This window comes from Chionomys nivalis, chromosome 3, assembly GCF_950005125.1.
Source record: "Chionomys nivalis chromosome 3, mChiNiv1.1, whole genome shotgun sequence".
NCBI lineage: Eukaryota > Metazoa > Chordata > Mammalia > Rodentia > Cricetidae > Chionomys > Chionomys nivalis.
Genome location: NC_080088.1, coordinates 111890264 through 111905862, shown reverse-complemented (window position 1 = coordinate 111905862; position 15599 = coordinate 111890264). Strand labels below are relative to the sequence as shown.

At 44.2% G+C, this 15599-nt stretch overlaps 1 protein-coding gene across 1 annotated transcript in view; it reads left to right on the top strand.

Moving 5' to 3' along the window:
- The window catches only part of Pptc7 (protein phosphatase targeting COQ7), a 37979-nt gene that overhangs the window by 739 nt on the left and 21641 nt on the right, over window positions 1-15599 (top strand). The gene's annotated exons all lie outside the window — the stretch shown is intronic.

Genomic DNA, 15599 nt, shown 5'->3' with positions numbered 1-15599 from the left:
CCGGTGCAGAGCCACACTCTTATTAGTCACAGCCCCTACGCGACCTCGTCCTCCTTGCTCGGCGACACCTGCGGGCTGCTAACCTCGCTTTGCTTCGTTCCCTCCTCCCTCTGCGCGCCCCGGGAATCCCTGCTTCTTGGCGAGCTCCTCATGCCACTGCCGGGCCCCAGCTGCGGCATCCGGAGCAGACCGAAGACAGACGGCGGGAGCCCTCAGGCCCGCTTCGTTTCCCCCCACCCTCCTCTGCCTCGACCGTCCCCCGATTTCCATCTTTTTCGGGAAGGGCCTTGGGGTTGGGGGTCGACAGCTAGCCTGGTTAGAAATTCTAACAGTGGTCTCTCCCAAACCGAACTTGTCTACTTGGGGTCACTTGGGGTGGTAGAAGGTCTCCTTGACCCAAAATAGAATGGCCGGACCTGCTTGTAGGCTGCAGCCAAGACTCGTCACAGCTTTTTAGGCCACAGGTGCTTCCTAAGACCTAAACGAGTTACACCTTGGGTGGAGGAGACAGGAGAGAGCTGTCCAAACGGCTAAACAATCCACAAGCAATCAGAAACTTTATCTAGTGTATATGCCCTTGGAGATTTCGTGTATGCCATTAAAGCTCTTTCAGTTCATGAAGCTCTTCCTTTGAAATTGAAGGACATGCTGTCATTGGCTCTAGGTTCAAATGTCACTTTGGTTTCACTTCTCCGGTGACATTGAGTTTTTAGTTACTTAAAGTTTCATATGCTAGGACAAAATTTGACATTGGAGCAAATAATTGTTTGGGGGACACTAATTGCTTGCTGCTTTTTTTTTAAAAAAAAAAAAAACAACCAGCGTTTTTTGTTATCCACTTGCTGTGTACTGGAGGCTGACCTTGAACTACTGAGCCTCCTGCCCCCACCTCCGAAGTGCTGAGGATACAGGTGTGTGTGTGCCATAACTCCCATTATTTTTTAATCAGATCTCAGAGAGCCTTCCTCGAGATTAGGTTTTGGAATTATACAAACTCACTGTGAAGTCTGTCTAGACTCAGGATCCTTCTTAAGAGGCTGCCATTAGCTGTCATTGCGAGTCACCTAGGTAGCACTTTCAGTGACCTGAGGATCTGTGCTGCCACATATTAAAATTACAGTCAGCTGTGGGCGGTTCAGTGTAGACTGCTTCCTTGGACCATGCCTGAGGTTCTGCTTCAAGACCCAGCACCACCAATAAAACGGTGTCAGGAGTTGTCAGCCAACAGATTGGAAGATAGTGAGCCGGGAAGTTTCACTTGATAAAGCTGAGAAGATAGTTGGTTTTTTTTTTTTTTTTTTTTTGTGCTTGAAAAACCTGTGATTTGATTGATAATTTGGGAGTATAGTAGTTTCTAGTACCTGAGGTCTGAGAATATTGTAAGATCCCAGCAGTAAACCTTTCCTAATTTTTAAATTGCATGCAGTCCTGAGTATTGAGCTGGAATCTTACATATTTACCCAGTGGTTACTGTTTGTTTTGAGACAGGATCTTACTGTATTGCCCAGGGTGGCCATGTATTCCTGGCCTCAAGCAATCCTCTTGCCTTGGCCTCCTGAGTAGTCCTGTGGTACTGGGACTACAGATGAGCATGCCATACCCGGTCAGGTCGTCTCGTTGTTGGTTGTATTTGCTCTAAATTAACCACCAGTTAAGTCACTGAGAAACCATCTTGGTTATCAGATCAAAGGAAGATGTAGGGTACTAATTTGTATAATTTTTATTACAGTATGTTTTAATTTTAGCAAATGTTGTTACTATCTTACTGTACCTAATTTATAAATTATACCTTATTATAGATATGTATTTTAAAAAGAACTTAAAGGGTTCAGATACCCACTATGGACCTTGAATATATCCCTCAAGGAGAAAAGGGGCTACTATATCTGAATGTATTAAATCCTTATGAAATGGTGGAGTGTATGGGAACATTGAGAGTCTTGTTTTCTAGAACTATCCTGTTGTGGAGGAGCTCTTCCAGAAAGTCATCCTGAGAGTCACCTGAAACAACTTCCTAAGCTGGTCTCACTTGATCTTTGGCAGCCATAACCAGTTCATCAGCTGGTGGCCTCTGCTCTATTGACACTATCCCATCACAAGCCAGACTAATGGGAGTTATGAGCTGAATTGTATTAAAAGAAGGCAAATCTCTGTGAGTTTGAGGCCAGCCTAGTCAACATAGTGAGACCTTGTCTCCGAGACTCTTTTTTGCAGTTTGGTCTCTCATTGTGGGCTTCTCTTTAACTGTTAGGAATGAAAGTTAGTTTCTTTTGTATGAGAAAGAAAATATTATTTTGATTTTTTTTTTTAGAAATTGCAATTTGCCAGGGGTAGTGGCACATACTTTTAATCCTAGCACTGGGGAGGCAGAGGCAAGCAGATCACTGAGTTTGAGGTCAGCCTGGGCTACAGAGTGAGTTGTAGGTCAGCCAGAGCTACACAGAGAAACTGTCAAAAAAAAAAAATAGTAAAAATGGAAACTGATCTGCCCTGTTAGTCATGATGAAGAGTACTTGATGCTCACACTGTTATTGTCCCCATTGGACTTCTTTTAGGAAAAATTGGCTGTGGTGGGTGTGGTGAGACCAGGCACCACTCCCATCCCATGGAAAATTGGCAAAGGCTCATTCTCTCTGTTGGGCTAGCAGGAGTAGCCCACATGGGCACAAGCTGTAGGGACTTTTCTTGTTCTTCTTCCCTGTAACTTTGTTACTCTGCGTGCTGTGTCTTCCTAGGTACACAGAATCATGAAAACTACCCGGTGCCATCTCTGAGTTTCCTAAGCCACAGCAGCATCATTGAAAGGCTGTTGAGAACTTAGGACTTCAAAACCTTGCAGTTCATTTCTTTCATGTTTTGGTGATGAGCAAATAGAGGCCTTCAGATGGTTAGGTGACTTCAGAGAACCACTAGTTATAAGTAAAGACGGGCCTCTCTGCCATGCTTGGGAGGGCTGGAGAGGAGAAAAGACGGAGAGAGAGAGAGAGAGAGAGAGAGAGAATGTGAATGTGTTTGTAATTGCTTTATTCTCTCTGACTCATAACTGGAAAGCAACAAAAACTTCCCTGCATGCTAAACACATCTTGCAGAAACCATTGATTTGAAAATGGTCAGCATGGTCTGTACCATATAAGTTCTGACCTTTAAATATTGAGCTTTGAAAGTGCTCCTAAAAAGCCGAGGGATGTTTGTTTAAGCTCAATTTAACTTGGAACATAAACATGAAAATAAAACAGTTTTGTATTCCAGCCTTTGGTTTCAAGTTTTTACTGGGCCAGGATTCTGAAGTGTTTCTGTGAGTCTTGCCAATCTTAAAAACATTCTTTGGGGTGGTGGTGTTTGTAGGTTTTTTGTTTTTGCTTTTTATTTTTGTTTGTTTGTGTATGTTTTAGTTTTAAAAAAGATTTATGTTGTGTATTTATATGTTTTGCCTGCATGTATGTACCACATGCATGTCTAGTGCCCTTGGAGGGGATTAGGTTCCCTGGACTAGAATTCATGAGCTGCCACATGAGTGCCGGTAGTCAAACCTGGGTCTTCTGGAAGGGCAGCCCATGCTCTTGACTGCTCAGCCATCTCTTTACCCCTGCCTCTGTTTTTGAGACAGGGTCTCACTATTATATAGCCATGGCTGACCTAGAACTCACTGTGTAGACTCAGAAGAGAGCCACCTGCCTCTGCTTCCCGAGTGCTGGGATTAAAGGTGTGCACGACCATGCCTGGCTTTTGAATTTTAAGGTATGAAGATGAGGTGAGCTGCATGTAGAGCTGGAGTGGGTTTGATGTGTCTGAGTCTGAGCTGCACTTTTTATAAGTGGTCACTGGGAGAGTGCACCGATTCCAGCGCCTCAGGGAGGCTTCTCTGGAATCTCAAGTCCTGCCAGGAAGTCTGTGTCAGTTTGTAGCCACGACTTTCTAAAAGTCAAATCTACCTGTTGATGATGACCTTGAGTTTTTGTTGTTTTAAGCTGAACTGCGGGACTGGGAAGATGGCTCAGTTGGTAAAGGTGCTTGTCACCAAGCCTAATGACCTGAGTTTGGGCCCCAGGACCTACATGGCAAAAGGAGACAACTGATTCCTCAAGCTATCCTATGACCTCGACACTCTAGCCCCATAATACGTGTCCTAAAAAGCCAAAATTGAGTTGCAAAGTCACAGTATGACATTCACCCTTTAAACATGTATACTCAGTTTTTAAATCCAGAAGGTTGTACAGCCTCACCTACCGTCTTGAGTCCAAAACCCGTCCCCTGCTCCTCCCAAAAAAAGCCTGCCCATTTTCAGTTGCTCCCAGCTTGTGAATGTTTCTTAGTCCTGGTAGTAGCTTGTAGATTCTCTGGATTTGCCTGTTCTGGGCGTTGTATATAAGTGGATTCCTAGAATATGTAGTTTGTGCTGTTTCCCTTCACTTAGCTTTTCTTCTTTTTTCTCCTCCTTTTGTTTGTTTTTGAACTGGAACTCACTACGTAGACCAGGCTGGCCTTGAATTTACAGACTTCCACCTGCTTCAGCCTCCTAAGTGCTGGGATTAAAGGCATGGGTCACCACTGCCTGGCTCACTTAGCTTATTTTCAAAGTTCAAGTTATAGAATGTGTTAGTACTTCATCTTTTATGATGGCTGCATAAAATTGTATTTCAGGGATCAACAACCCCATTTGTTGGTATCTGTGGGTATTTTTACATACTGGCTATAGTAAATTATGTTTGACATTTTTGTATATAAAGTTTTGTGTGAGTAGGTGTTACACTATTTTGGAGTGTGTGTGACCATTTACTGTATAGTCCGGGCAGGTCTTGAATTCTCAGCAGTTCTTCTGCCTCAGCCTCTTAAGTGCTGGGATTGTAGGCATGTCACCACACTTGGCTATGCTCATGTGTTTTTAATCTTTTCAGGTATATGCCTTGGATAGATGATAAATTGGTATAGTTTGAATATATAATTATTTTATATAAAGAAAATTATCTTTAAATTACAGTAATTAAATAAGGTCTGAGATTAATCAATACTTTAAGTATACCTAATGTTATAATCTGTATATTTTCAAGAGAAAAACGTCAGCTGGGCTTAGTAATACACACCTTGAATCTCAGCACGAGAGGCAGAAGCTGGAGGATCTGAATTTGAGGCCAGCCAGGGCTATATAGTGAGACCCTGTCTCAAAGAAAAAGAAAAGAGCGTGAACTATTGAGGAATTGTGAGAAGTGTGGTCTTAGAGGAAGGGCCAGTGAGAGCTGACTTTGCAGATACCGTTGGAAGATGACAGGTTTGATGTAGAGACTGTTTGCTGTGCCCTGCGCCTCCCCGCCCTGTTGTGTAGATGAGTTATACTTTATGTAAGGGGTATGAGGTGCCTTCACTTTCACCATTGCCTTCAGCTATTTTTCCTGTTCACCAGTTTGTAATCTGGAAATTTTGGGCTCAATTTGACATTGTCCTGACTTTCACTTTTCCCTCAAGGCATTAGTAATCTCTAGAGGGCTCTGGGTGGGTCTTTCTGCAGAGTAAGCCACTGGATTTTAGAAATATAAATGCTTATACTTTTTAGATAGATGTTTCAGAGGGTTGTTAAATCCCAAGGAAAAGTAGGGTGCAGATGGGTTCCTGCTGGGGAGGGAATTGGGGTGGGAGGAGGCTGTCCCTGAACTTCAGCGTGGTATCATGAAACTAGGCAGCATGTAATCTGAATGTCTGTAGCAGTGTCCAAATGGACTTGGTGCTGGTGTGTGGCTTCGGGAACACTACACCAGGTCAGAATGTGACCTACAACCATGTCCTCTGGCAGATCAAACACTTGTCAACTTCAGGCTAAATGCCAAGTTCCTTTCATGTAGTTTCTCCAATGTCTTTTCTAAAGGTCTTTTCTCAGGCTGTGCCTAGGCCATAAGATTAGAATACTCAGGAAATGTTTTGGGAAGGTAAGTTCACGGTATTTTATTTCTGAAGAAGTTGAGGTGAGTTTATCTTTTAAAATCTGTGTTAATGTCCCATCATTTTGAGAAGTGACGTGTGGCATGTAGGGCACTGCTGCTGTTAGGAGCATTTATGAGTGTGAGCTTCATGTCCTCACTATTGCTAAAGTTATAAAGTCAATCATAAGTCCAGAGCCTTCGCAAAGGCTGAAGAGGTCACAGCACTGATGACAGGCAAGACACTAGTCACTTGGACTTGAGCTGGCCTTTTGATTTACTTTAAAATCCTTACTGAAGAAAAGAGGTGCTGAGTGCTTCCATAAGCTCCCAAACAGGATTTGGTGGTGCACTGGAGGAGGAAACAGGTCCTTTTGTGTGAGGAGTGAAGACCTCACTTTGTTACTTGTGTCTTTTTCACACCTGACTTCGGAGTCTGCCGCCTCTCCTGAAAGCAGCACTGGAAATGGCAAATCACTTCCCTTGCTTTTTTGAAATGTGCACAGCTCCGACAGCTGCACTAACCCGTCTCCTCCTATGGTTCGTCTGTAAAGCTGACAAATCACAGAGGTCCAGTACAGTTAGTGTTAAAGACTGAACCTAGGGCTCAGTTGCACTGACAAGTGCTTTGAAATGAGTGCTTCTGTTTCGTGCTTGTAAAGTAACACCTGCTCAGAAGACTCCTGCATAAAACACCTGTAGCATATACCTTGACTGTAATCAGCGTGACGTCCTCTGACCTTTGCACATATAAGTGTGTATACCCTTTTGAGCAGCGTTGTTAGCTGTGATTTAATGTGGATGTTTCTATACTGACGAGCAAAGTTCATCACATTTCCTGCATTATGTGCTAGAACTTACTGAATTGGCCCTCAACTTTCAGTTATTTAGGTTGTACCTATCGTCCTGTTGTAAAGTGACAGTGAGGTGAGCCTCTCTTTGCATTGGAATAGCTCCTAAAAGCTTACTCCTTGAGGAACTCTGCAGCAGGTCAGGAGTGCAAGGGTCTGTGCACATAGCACCTGGGAACCCTCCAGAAAGAGTGCATGATTGATGCTCATCCAGGTGCTGAGGATCACTTTCTCCAGTAAGCTTCATGTTAGTCTGGAAGGTGTTGCACTTAATACGTATGTGTATACCAGGCTCTCCACAATTTCTATCAGGCTCTCCACAATTTCTATCTGTTCTTGGTGTGAATCCCAAGGACTGCCAAGAGACTGCAGCTTTGCCAGAGTCCACAAAAGTGGCTTCCTACAGAATAGGTTGTGGTGGGTCAAGGAATGTACAGACTGTTTTGTTGACTGCTTGTTTTGACCTTTCAAGGCTACCATCACCTAGCATGTTTTTGTTTTCTGACTTCTCAGAATCATTTCTGCACATCGTCACTTGAGGTAGCTGCCGAAGATTGGCTGCTCTGAATGAGGCAAACAGAAAAGCGCTTGTGTTTTCACTTCAGTGTTTGGACAGCAGCTCCGGGTCAGGCTTGAGCTATTCCCTAAAACCTGGACTTGAGCTTTGGCCACTACTGGGTAATAGGTCTCAGAGGTTCCCTTTGAAATGCGGTCTCACCAGGGATGCACCTCTCACAGGGTACTGTGTCTTTTTTGGTGATGTGTGATTTCAAATTCGAAACTGATTGACCCAGTGTTCTCTTAGTGGAGAAAAGCTGTTCAGCATTTTAGCTAAGTCGTCAAATCATTTTTTACTCTTCTGAGTTGTTGTTGACACTTCTCTGAAAATACACACATGGCTATGTGACAAGCACAAGGGATACTTGTTGGGAGCTAAAAACAAAGCCTTTGCCTCCACAGTAGTTCCTGCAGTAAATAAATAGAAAGCCGCATGTGAAACAGGATGACTAGGTTTGCTCGCCTCTTGCCTTCGGAGGAGTTTCTAAACAGTTTCATACTGTGCCGATATGCTTTGGAAGCCCGGGATCAGCTCCTCCCCTTTTCTCCTGGTTGTGAAGCTCCTCACTCCAGAGACAAGCAGCATTATGTTGAAAAGAATGCTTTTACTGGGCTGGGAAGATGTCTCAGCAGTTAGGAGTGCTGGCTGGTCTTCCAGAGGACCCAGGTCCAATTCCCAGCACCCACATGGCAGCTCACAACTCTCTCTGATTCCAGTTCCAGGGGATCCAACACCCTTACACAGATGCACATGTAGGCAAAACACCAATGCAAAGAAAAAAAATAATGCTTTTACATATACAAGTGAGTAAGGATGGCCTGTGCATGGAAGGATTTTGTTTACAGGGCTGCATGGGTATGGCAGTGTGGGAACAACAGATGGATGCTTTGGAATAGAACAGGTAGGAGCTGCTGAAAAAGCTGAGCTCCAAAGGGCTATATCCAGGACAGTTGGAAGGAGCGGGGTGGGCTCCAGGCAGTGCAGACAGAATCAGCAGAAGTTAGTGACACAGGACACCGAGGAGGGAGGGAGAGAAGGGAGCTGGGTTGGCACCCAGCAGATTCTCAAGGTTTCTACTCTGGAAGTGCATGCAGGATGAAGGCTGCTTGTGACAGGCTGGGATGTGCAAGGGGAATGGCCAAGTTTGGGAATGAAAGGTGGGATTGCTTAGTGACCTTTGGAGGCCGGATCTCTGGGCTTGTGGAATGCTGAGTCCTGGAACAGCGACGCCTGTGGGAGTCACCTATGCTGTGCAGGCATAGAGAGGGGGTCAGGGCTGTGAGGGACATCTCAGCCTGTATTAAGGCTTAGGAACTGCTGGGCCAGGTGTTGGCCAGACACAGAGGGGGAGGGTCTGTGAGATGATGTTAGCATTCATTGAAGTTATGAAAGTGACTGAAGAAAATGGTTAGCCCTTTGTATATTGCTCATTGTCTAAGATTCCCATTTAAAACAAGCCCTACACGGTAGACAACATGTGCCAGAGACACTTGTTAAATGAAGTTGCTTCTGGAGAAAAGCCAATCCATTTCTTCAAAGTGTAGGTACACCGTTTTGTTCTTTGTGCTCTTTGCAGACAAATAAATGCTTCTTCCTTAGTACTTGTAAATGTCACTGTTGAATATTTAATGAGCTATTGAATGACAAGCTTGGGGAGTTGACTGGAGAACCAAATGATCTGCTCACTCATCTTTTATACATTATCTGTAAGTGGACATTGTCTTTTGGTGTCTGGAGAGCTGGTGGCTTACAAAAGTCAGAAAAGCTCAACAAAGTCCAAACACTCCCCTGGTTGCTGTAGACTGCTTGCTGCTCATCGCTGGTTCCTTTTTTTTTTTTTTTTTAATCTTTATTACTACTTTATATACAAGGGTATTTTGCCTGTGTATATGTCTGTACCTGGTGCCCACATAGGCCAGAAAAAGGTATTGGATCTTCTGGGTCTGGAGTAATAGATGGTTGCGAGCCACCACCACGTGGATGCTGGGGATCAGACCTGGTCCTCTGGAAGAGTAGCCAAGTGCTCTTAACCACTGAGCCGTCCAGCTCCAGTTGTTTCTTTTTAAAATCATCTTCCCTTTTGGCTGTTCTAGGGCCCCAAGCCTTGCCGTGCTTCACAGCGCTCTGCCTCTGCGCTACAGTCATCCCCACTTGTGTTTGTTTGAGACAAGACCTGACACATCTCAGGCTGACCTTGAACTCTTTATGAAACCAAGAACAGAGCCGGGCGGTGGTGACGCCTTTAATCCCAGCACTCGGGAGGCAGAGGCAGGCGGATCTCTGTGAGTTCGAGGCCAGCCTGGTCTACAAGAGTTAGTTCCAGGACAGGAACCAAAAGCTAAGGAGAAACCCTGTCTCGAAAATCCAAAAAAAAAAAAAATAATAATAATAATAATAAAATAAAAAAAAAATGAAACCAAGAATGACCTTGAATGCAAGATTTTTCTGCCTTCTTCCTCCCCAAGTGCTGAGATTACAGGTGTGCACCCTAATATCCAGAAGCTGGCTTTTTCTCACAGAGCTAGTTGTGAGCAGTATACACTGTGAGTCTGCGTTCTGACAAGCAAGACAGTGGAGTTCCCTGCTGACTTCGGACAGTCAGGGTAGGAGACCTCCCCTATGAATGAAGTGGGTGAGGCTGGTTCTGGACACTCGTCCTAGTCTGAATTTTAGCTGGAGTTTCTCAGAGCTATCTCAGAGCCTACCTTGGCCCCACTGTCACTTACAGGAGACCGATAGTAACTTCTTTTATGGAGTTGGTTTTTGCTAAATCTCAGTACTGTGCAGGTGTCAGCTCTGCCTAAGCTACTAGGACAAAGCTCTTGATTGAGACAAATAAGAACCTTGTGTTGGCTTTGGTGGCAGCAGATCTGCCATCCCTCCAGGGGAATCTCCTGAGTGCCTGGCTCCTGTGCTGCATTATTGGGCTGACTAATAGTGAGAGGTTCTTGGCATGGGTGCAGTAGGCATTTACCTAGAGGCCAAGTTTCTGCACATAGAACTCTCTCCCTGAGCCTTTCTGACTTGTGCTTTAGTTTGTCCCTCTGGGTGAAAATGGCAGGGAGCTCCTCAGCATCTTTCTAACTCAGGGTTCCATCCTTCAGGTTCATTTTAGACGCTTTCCCATACCTTCTGTTAGATCATAATCTGTTCAGGATTTTGTTTTAGTTTTGCTTTTTTGAGGCAGGATCATGTAGCCCAGGTTAACTTCGCCTCTAATCCTAGCATGCAGGAAGCAGAGACTGGCAGATCTCTGTAAGTTCGAGGCTAGTCTGGTACACACAGAGAGACCCTGTCTTGAAAAACCACCACAAAAAATAAATAAATAAATAAAGGAAGGAAGGAAGGAAGGAAGGAAGGAAGGAAGGAAGGAAGGAAGGAAGGAAAAAAAGTGTATCTTCACCCATCCCATGTCAGGCTTCTTTGGAGACATTTTCTTAATTGACAACCGCTCTTCTCAGATGGTTTTAGCTTGTGTTAAGTTGACATCAAACTATCCAGCCCAGACAATTCAGTGTTTAAGAGCACTTCACTGCTTTTGTAGGGGATCTGAGTTCTGTGTTCTGTTTTTAGCACCCACATTAGCTCACAGCTGCTTGTAACTCCAGCTCTAGAAGATCCTACCCCCTGTTTTGGCATCTGAAGGTACCTGCATACATGTAGTATACATAGAGACACATATACAGATAAATAAAATGAAGATCTTAAAAAGAAAACCATACAAAAAAAAAAAAAAAGAAGAACTGACTCACTTCCTGGCTGCTCTGAGGTGCTCACTTACTGCAACAATGAAATGGAGGCATGTTGGAGTTGGGCTGCTCTACAAGGGCTGTCTGCCTGGGTGTTCAGCCTCACCCAGGGGATGCTGTTCTGATCAAGCCCCGCTCTTCATTTTACAGGAGATACTGGAATCAGGTTAAACATACATGGTTTTGTGAGGTGTTCTGTTTCCTGTTGCTGAGTTGGACAGGTGAGGCAGGAGGATTGATTGAGCATTAGGGCCAGCCTGCCAGACTTTGATGTACAGGGTTGGGAGGAGGTAAGGGTTCACTTATTAAGGGCCAGTGGTCTAGATTAATCTTACCAATTAAAAAGAGAAGGAAAGCCCTTCTCTCAGCCTAAGGGGCTAGTGCAGGTAGATACATGCCGTCCAGAAAAGTAACCAATGGACAGCTCATCCAGAGGCCCTCCACTCTGAACATACTTAGTGCCAGCACTGATCATTGGCTTGATCCAGGACACCTGTCCTCCAGGTGATCTGTCGGTCGCTTCCTCTAGTCCCGAGAGTGTTGCTCACAGCACTTTGCATTGGAGAAGATTGTGGTGCAGGCCAGAAAGGAATGAAGTGGCTTCGGAGAGACAGCCTTCAGCTCTGTAGCTTGTGGAGGAAATCTGGACAGTGATTTTTTTTACCAAGTCTGGAGGTTACCGGTTCCCCAAGCTGTAGTTGGCACTTGAGCCAGAGTAGATCATTTCCCAGTAAATCTTTGCCTTTTTGTTTGTTTGTTTTGTTTTGAGACAGGGCCTTACTATGTGTCCCTGGTTATCCTGAAACTTTCTATGTAGACCAGGCTGGCCTTCAGGTCTGGCCTCACAGAGATCCCAACTATCTCTGCCTCCCAAGAACCGGGATTAAAGGCATGTGCCACCACACCCAGCTGCTTTTTTCTTTTCTTTTCTATTCTTCTTTCTTTCTTTCTTTCTTTCTTTCTTTCTCTCTTTCTTTCGTTTTTCTTCTTTTTTTTAGTTTTATTTTTATTATTTGTATGTGTGAGAGAGAGAAAGAGAGACAGAGACAGAGAAAGAATGAGGATGTGCATGATATAATAAGGGTGCCCTCTGAGACCAGAGAAGTGAGATCCCCTTGGAGCTTGAGTTATAGGTTGTAATGAGCTAAGTTGAGACCATGTCTCAAGAAATAAAAGGAACTATTACTCTCCATCTTATTTCTTGAGACATGGTGTACTACGTTAGCCTCTTGCATGTACACATGCACACATACATACACACGCACACATACACATGCGCGCAGAAGTTATTTCTAGTTTGTCTTCACACTCTTGCTTCCTAACCCTCTTTTCAGCACTTTTAACTGCTTTTAAAAACAAAGTAACTGACCAAAATAATGAAGGAAGGTAGGTGTCTGTGTGTGTGTCTGTGTGTGTGTGTGTGTGTGTGTGTGTGAGAGAGAGAGAGCGAGAGAGCGAGAGACAGAGAGAGAGAGAGAGAGACAGAGAGAGAGAGAGAGAGATTACAAAGTAGTCTCATGTTTACTGAGCTAACAAGAAATAGGTAGCTATTTTGTTTGGCTTTTTTGTTTTCAAAAATTCTGAAACCTGAAGTAGACCATTGGTTCTTGCCTGAATCTTTTTGTTTGTTGCCCATTTCCCTGGGTAGTCTATTTTCTCACAGGATCAACCCTTTCTTTCTATCTTTCAGCTTGATCTTACCTGTTCTGCTTAGAGTTCTAAAGAGCTTGATGGAGGCCCAGTCTCTGGAGGCAAAAGACACAGGTTTCGTTGTGATTAACGCAGAGTGGTTGCTTTGGGGAATCTCAGTGCAGAGGGAATTCCTGGCTTGTTGAGGCAGGCAGAACATTGTAATCCCTGTAATTTCTCCTCATATATATATATATATATATATATATATATATATATATATATTTTTTTTTTTTTTTTTTTAAGTAATCTTGCTCTTTTTCATTCCCTTTGGGATAACCTTTTGCAGACACATTTCCCAGTCCTAAGTCACAGGGGAGTATTCCCCAATGCCCTAATAGTTGAAGCTACAGAAATGTTGCTGTAAATATGACCTGTTTGTTCCTGTTGACACAGAATCAACTATGTGCTTCTGTTTATCTCATTTCCTTCTGACCGTAGTCTTTGTGTTGTGGTGTCCTGTCAGGGTTGCAGGAGAGCAGTGGCTCGGATAAGAGTCTTGGTCTCTACACAAGTGCTGTAGCACTTGAAGAAGCAATGCTAAATGCTGTCTCAGTAGATGCACCCTGCCTGTGAGCTGCTCCTGCTGAAAGCGCCTCAGCTAGGTGCTTAGTTCATCATGCAGGAGTTCCCCTTCATTAGTAGCACTCATGTCCAAGTCACATGAGAAAACCAGTCCCGGAGAAGCAACTTGCTTCTATGGAGTTTGAGGAGCCCATGTCAGTGAGCCACCCTCTGAAGGGTAATTTTTCCAGTTTTGTCATCTCCTGTATTAAATGTGTTGTGATGAAGAAGAATGGCCATGTTTCCTTCACTGGTGTTTATATCAGAACTGGGATTTAGTATTCTCTAGGTGTTGTTGTCCAGAATGACCTTATAAATAATCGCAGGTCAGTCTAGAGTTGTATGTGAGAGGGAATGTCAGAAGCTCCGTGCTTAAGAGAGCGTAGCACTCTTTTTGTTTGTGTTTTTGTTTTTCCAAGACAGGGTTTCTCTGTGTAGACCAGGCTGGTCTTGAGTTTACAGAGACCCGCCTGCCTCTGCCTTCCGAGTGCTGGGATTAAAGGTGTGCGCCACCACAGCCCGGCTAGTGTTTCACTCTTTCACAGGGCCCAAGCTTGGTTACCTGCCCCAGTGTTGAGTGGCTCACCACCAACTATAACTCCAAGGGATTCTGATACCCTCTTCTGGACTCCTCAGGTACCTACACTCATGTGGCACTGGTGCATGTGTGTGCGCATACACACACACACTCATACACACATGGACATCTTAAAAAAACACTCACAACATGCACCTGCCATGGCTGGGAGTGCGGGGCACTGTTGGAGAAACTTCACTAATGGCAGCTTAGCTCAGGAGCCTTCCCAGGGTCTGTCTGCCTTCTGCAGCTTCACAGCTAGGTAGCTGTGTGCAGCTGGAGAGATGGGATTTTAAAGTTCCACAATTTGAGTTTATTTACCAAACCTATCTTCCTTGGACTTTTGCTCAGAATAAAACTGTTATATGAAATTAAAGATGAAAAACTGAGTGATTATTTTACAATAAAGAAAAGCTTTGCCTCTCTGTGGTGCTGAGGATTGAGCCCAGGGCACAGGCATGTGAAACTTACATTGTGCAGCTGAGCTCCATCCCAGCCCTCCAGCTCTATTTTTATATGGTCGTAACTGTGGCAAAGATAGAAGCATGGTAATTTTAAAAAATGAAAATTATTACTTATAATTCTACTTATAAAAGCAATTAATTAGAGCAGAACAAAGAACGATTTGATAAGGAAAGGAGAGAAAGAACCCTGGGAGTGGGAGGGGCTCCAAAAAAGGAGTGCTCACAGTGGACACCTTTAGATAATGAGAGGTCGGCAGAATTGGCTTTGCTGCGTGCTTAGTTTTTATTTCTCCACTTTAGGAAAACAGGGTATGGAAGACTTTATTTTTATTTTATGTGCATTGGTGTTTTTGCCTGAATGTATGTTCTTATGAGGGTATTGGATTCCCTGGAACTGGAATCACATAGTTGTGAGCTACCATGTGGGTGCCAGAAGTTGAACCCAGGTCCTCTGCAAGAGCAATCAGTGTTTTTAACCACTGAGCCATCTTTCCAGCTCCAACACTATGCTTTTTAAAACTTCTAAGATCTGGGTCTTCTCTCTCTCTCTCTCTCTCTCTCTCTCTCTCTCTCTCTCCTCTCCCTCTCCCTCTCCCTCTCCCTCTCCCTCTCCTTCCCTCCCTCCCTCCCTCCCTCCCTCCCTCCCTCCCTCCCTCCCTCCCTCCCTCCCTCCCTCCCTCTCTCCCTCTCTCTCTCTAAGATCTATCTATCTATCTATCTATCTATCTATCTATCTATCTATCTATCTATCTATCTATCTATCTATCATACAGTGTTCTGTCTATCAAGCAAGAAGGAGGCACCAGATCTCATTAGAGATGATTGTGAGCCACCATGTAGTTGCTGGGGATTGAACCTGGGTCCTCTGGAAGAGCAGCCAGTGCTCTTAACAGCTGGACCTTCTCTCCAACCCCAAGGTCTAGGTCTTATAAGTGGCTCTTGCCTGTAGTTTCTGGCACTCAAGAGGTCTGACCAGAAAGAGGAGAGTTGCTTCACTTTCAAGGCTAATCTCAGGTACAGAGAGAAGACCCTGTCTCAAGCCAAACACAAGTTTAAAGCCATAAGTAGTTTGTAGTTAGTTGGTCATTTCAACTCAGGACATAGTGGTGTAACTAGAGGACTTTCTGTGCTCTGTAGTCTCTTCTCAGACTTTTGCTCAGCTGTTCTGATATGTAGACATTATCTTCATCTAATAATAGTTGTAATTGGATTTGGGGTCAAAGGAAACACTTGAGCT